Source organism: Durio zibethinus, chromosome 13, assembly GCF_047325235.1.
Source record: "Durio zibethinus cultivar Kanyao isolate XHJ-2024 chromosome 13, ASM4732523v1, whole genome shotgun sequence".
NCBI lineage: Eukaryota > Viridiplantae > Streptophyta > Magnoliopsida > Malvales > Malvaceae > Durio > Durio zibethinus.
The window spans coordinates 10,060,339-10,065,822 of record NC_143174.1 but is presented as its reverse complement, the minus strand read 5'-3'; the positions used below and the strand labels follow the sequence as shown (position 1 = coordinate 10,065,822).

Sequence of the window (5,484 nt, the reverse complement as noted above, 5' to 3'; positions counted from 1 at the left end):
CATAATTTATCCATTGACTCCCAATTCTTTATGATAAATTAAAATTTTCTCATTTCTTTTCAATTTATAATCTTTTTCTACTATGACAGAATAAAAAAATTTTTTATCACAAAACTAAAAATTTGTAATAGATTTTTCTTTGATTCCCCAAAATTCAAAGGTATAGATAAAAAGTTATTGCTTAGTATAAAAACACAGCGGAGTGCTGCTAGTCATTCCAATCGCTCAGAAGAGACTCTTTTGTCAGACTTGGTCAAAGACCTTAATCTCACCAAGAATTTAACCTTCTTCTCTCCATTGGACCCTTCTTTCTTCTTTTTCCCGTTTACCCCAACTTTCAAAGAAGATGAGTCCCATCGCTCTGGCGACCTCATAGCCAACGAGCTCTCCGGCGACCTAGTCATCATTATCTCGTCGTAGTCAGCCTCACCACAGCCTTGATTCTGTGTCTGCAACTGCATCGCAGACAGCACCTCTTTCAGAGCTACGTCAGGTTGCCCTCTATTCCTTAACAGCACCTCCCCTATCTGAGCTGGAGTTAAGGACCCACCAGAGTTTATGCAACTCTCAACCACTTGAAACAAGGGGTGGTAGTCGAGGTTGAGATAGTTCCTAGCCAGAACCCTGAAGGCATGCATCCCACACCTACCCAGGCTGACATGCATATCCATGCGACCGCACCTAACCAGAGCAGGATCCACGTTGTCCCTGTGGTTGGTGGTGAAAACTATGATTTTTTCCTCTCCGCAACAAGACCACAATCCATCAGTGAAGTTCAAGAGCCCTGATAACGTCACTCTTCCATTCTCTTTATCAGCATCTCCCTTCATCGCCACGGATGGCTTTGGCCGTGAACGTGATGATCTCTTTGACAGTCTGTCCATCGTTAGATCAAGGGAACAATCTATGTCCTCGATCACAATGATGGAACAATTGGTGGTCTGAATCAGCAGAGCCCTCAACTCAGAGTTGTCTGTCACTTTAGTGAGCTCCAAATCGTAAACATCGTAACAAAGATAATTTGCCATGGCGGCGATCAAGCTAGACTTGCCAGACCCAGGAGGCCCATAGAGCAAGTATCCTCTTTTCCATGCACGTCCTACTCTGTGGTAGAATTCTCTCCCGCTCGCAAAAGCTGTGAGGTCTTCCATTATTTGCTTCTTCAGTTCTGGCTCAAGAGCCAGCGTGTCAAACGTAGAGGGGTGACGAAATGGGACAGATACCCAGCCTGACTCGCAGGACCCGTGCCCATTATTGGTGAAAAGCCTCCTTTCACGTGACACACGCACAAACTCCTCAGCCTTTGAACTTACATGATCAAGGTAGGACTTGAGGAGGGTCTGGCGATGGCGCTTAGGAAGCTTGAGAGTGAAGCTGCGCTTATCCTCGAGAGTGTCCTGCAACGTCTCCACATGGTGAGTCCATGAGAGGTTGTGGCCGTTGAACGTGTCGTGGATTGTGTGGTTGGGAGCCACAGTGAAGGAGATGCATTTGGAGGACTTAGAGCGAGCGAGTATGAGACGCCGGCAGGTGGCGGAAGGGTTGACGGAGTTGAGGTAGAAGTTGGCTTGGCGATAGAGGTCGTTGAAATCGACCCCGCTGCAGCCGTTGAATTCGGGGATCTCGAAATAATAGTAAGGGGAGAAGAAGTCTTGGAGGGACTCGTAGAAGGAGTGGAGGACGGAGAGCAGTTGCGTGGGCAAGATGTTCTGAAGGACCGTCAGGAGTCCGAGGAATGACCACATTTGTGACAATATCTCCATCATAATTTATTGGCTTTCTTTGAATGAAGATTTTGTCTTGTCTGGGGTTCGTTTCTAGTTTCTGTATGCAATGGCTTTCTTTGAATAGATATAGTTGGGATAAGAGAATAGCACAGGAATTGGAGGCTTGGAGCTTTGGTTTTCTTTTTTTGTTTTTTTTGGTCGTATGGAGCTTTGGTTTTCAAAGTGTGAACTGTGAATAATGAGTTATGATGTTAGTACTTAAGGTATATTCGAGTGTTGAGTGAAAAAAGATAGTACTAATTGGGGTGCAATGGGTGCAGTGATCGAGGCACTAAACCAACTGCTTGGAAGAAGTGCTAAAGACACTGTTTGAGATTGAAAAAGAAGCGGCAAAGATAAAGTTAAAGGTGAAACCGACAGCTCTTCTTCACCATCTTTTCTTTTTGGTTGTAAAAGAATTACTTTAAGCACCAAAAAAGAAAAAAAAATGCTTTGCAAATTGCCTTTATCTTTCTCTTGTAAATCGTAATTAGCTAGGGTTCTCATAGGTGAGGGAATAATCTTAGAATATTAGCCCCGGATAAGACTAAGATTGATAATTTGAGAAGAATCTTGTACATTGTATATTTATGTTTTTGAACCAAATCAACTTTATATACATAAGTGCCTAAAAACCATTTTTTAAATTTATAAAATCTATTAAAGTTATCCCATTTCTCAATTTCACTTACATTTGATATTGGACATAAAAATTGATTTGAGGATTAATTAAGATATGAAATAAATAGGTTGAGGTGATTTGGAGAAAAAAGTTTGGTATTTTTTTCTTTGTTTTTTATTTTCTTTGTTTTTCTTTTTTGTTATTTTTTATTTATTAATTTGCTTATTAATTAATTAATTTTTTATTTACATACATATTTAAAATTTTAGATTATGAAATATTTTGATTATTTGACAAACATAAAAAAAAAACTAAAAATATGTGTTAGACAAATAAGTTTATAAATTTTTTATAATTTTATTTATTTATTTATTTGTATTATATAAATTTTAAAAAAATTGGAAATAGATGCACATTCTTCCAAGGATAAAATTAAAAGAAAATTGCAAGTGGTGCTTGAAATTCTAAGGTGAAGAATTTTTTGAAAATCTTACAAAAAGTGTTGGAAAGATTATGGAAGTATTCCAATAAAAAATATTTTATTTACTTTTAATAAAATATTTAGTAAAAAATAAAAGTTTGTAAAATAAAAATAAAAATAAAATAAACTTTTTTCTATAAAATTTTAAATTAATCCAATACTAGAGTTTTTTTAAAGAATACGAGTTTCTTAAATACTTTTAAGGTAAAAGAATTTTTTTTAGAATTCTATCAAAAAATTTTAGAAAACCGAAAAACGTATCAATATTTCAAATAATAAAATTTAATTAAAAATAAAAAATTATTTCTAGAGGCTTTTTTAGGATAATATAAAATAAATTAATATTATTTTTGGATGAATACTGTGAGGGTAATAATATCTTTTCGACATGTATATTAATCAATAAAACACAATAAAAATTATCCCAAGTAAGGACAACTTTCAATTGAAGGACAGCTTGCAATTGAACTGCCATATTCCTTTTTATTTGTCAAATAGCTATTTGTTGATGAAAAAATTTAATAAATTATTGGATTTAGTAGATAATTATGTGTTGTGTTTTAATTGGATTGAAACATGATGAGTTAAACTTTAATTGGATTTAGAGAAAGGAATGTGAGAGTTTGTCCAATGTTATAGTGTGATTAGGTGTGTCTTTTTTTTATGTATATAGGATTTGAGTTTTTATCATTATTATCTACAATAAAATAGAATAATCAAAATATAATAACAATTATAAATATAAAAAAGATATAAAAATGAAAAATAAAAAAGTTAGTTTCCTTTTTTTGCTTTTTTTTGTTTTAAATAATTTTATAAAAAAGTTTGTACTCTAAAAAAATAAGAAATTATACATTTTAATCAAATAATTAATAAAAAATACAACACTTATAATATAACATGAAAAAATAACAAAAAATGTAATCGTAATATATTGAAACTATATATATATTATTTTAATTTTTATAATATTTTTTACTTTATTTTTTTATTATTTTTATTAAGATAATTAGTCTACCCTACATAACGGAAGACGAACCAATTCTAGTAGATTATTAAGGCAGCTTACATGTATACATTGTATAAAAACAATATGATACCTGCTACCTTTGAATTGCAATTTTCAACAAAGTCATACATGGAATTAATAATAGTGGAAGTAAAGTTGATGTGTGAGGTTAATTATGGAAGAAGATTTAATATATAGGATGAAAATATCATTGTTCATGTAGTAGTTAATCTCGGCGGTAAGAGTTTAGATCTCTTTCCCATTTTTGACATGCTGAAGGTACATGACTTCACAACATGTACTTTACACATGCATTGTTTTTTCTTTTTATATATTTAATTTAAATATATTCCTAAACATCTTCTTATTAAAATCTCAAATATTAATTTTAATTATCTTATTTGCAAATGAATTTTTTTTTTTTACACTTTTTACATTCACTAATAAAAAAAAATGTTATTTAAATTGCATTCTGAAATTTTATTTTTTCTTTTTAATTTTCGTCTCGCTTTATTTATTGATTTGCTTATAGATTTTTTGCATACATCTTTAAAATTTTAGATTAGGAACATATTTTAATCATTTGATAACATAAAAGAAATTAAAAATATGTGTTAGATAAATAAATTTATAAATTTTTTATAATTATATTTATTTATTTGTATCATGTAAATTTAAAATTGAAAATAAATAAAAGCTTTTCCAATGATCAAAGTAAAAGAAAATTGCAAGTGTTACTTGAAATTTCTAGGTGAAACTTTTTTTAAAAATCTTATAAGAAATATTGAAAGATTTTGGAAGTATTCCAATAAAAATATTTATTTACTTTTTAATAAAACATATAGTAAAAAATAAAAGTTGGTAAAATCAAAAGTAAAAATAAACTTTTTTATTAAAATTTTAAATTAATTCGAAGACAAAGTTTTTTCAAAAATATGAATGATTTTCTTAAATACTTTTAAGATGGGAAAATTTTATTAGAATTCTATCAAAATATTAGAAAAAGCCTAAATTTTTTTTAATATTTTAAATAATGAAATTTAATTAAGAATAAAAAACCATTTAAATAAAATCTTTTTAGTATAATATAAAATTAATCGGTATTATTTTTGAATAGAAATTAATGTGAGGGTGTTAATAATTTTTCCACACGTAAATTAATCAATAATATGCAATAAAAATTGTACCAAAGTGGAAACAATTCTCAATTGAAGGGCAACTTACAATTGAGGTGCCAATTTTTTTTTATTTGTCAAATAGCTATTGGTTGATAAAAACAGTTTAATACATTATTGTGTTTGGCAAGTCATAGCGTGTTGGGTTTTAATTGGATTGGCACATGATATGTTAGGCTTTAATTGGATTTGGAAAAAGGAATGCAGATGAGTTTTTATAGATTTTGAGTTTTCAAATCTTTTATTATCTACAATAAAATAAAATAAACTAAAATAGTAAAATATAATAATGAAAATATAAATAAAAAATAAAAAAATAAAATTGAAGTTATTTTTCTTTTTTCTTTCTTTTGTTTTAAATATTTTTATAAAAAATTTATAATCTAAAAAATAAAAAATCATATATTTTGATCAAATAATTAATAAAAAAT

General features: G+C 29.8%; 1 pseudogene across 1 annotated transcript; it reads right to left on the bottom strand.

The window, feature by feature from the left end:
- LOC111303974 (AAA-ATPase At4g25835 pseudogene) lies at window positions 1-2,392 on the bottom strand (annotated as a pseudogene). The gene has a single exon (XR_016326862.1). The product of XR_016326862.1 is annotated as an AAA-ATPase At4g25835 pseudogene (transcript).
- Window positions 2,393-5,484: the final 3,092 nt, after the last annotated feature.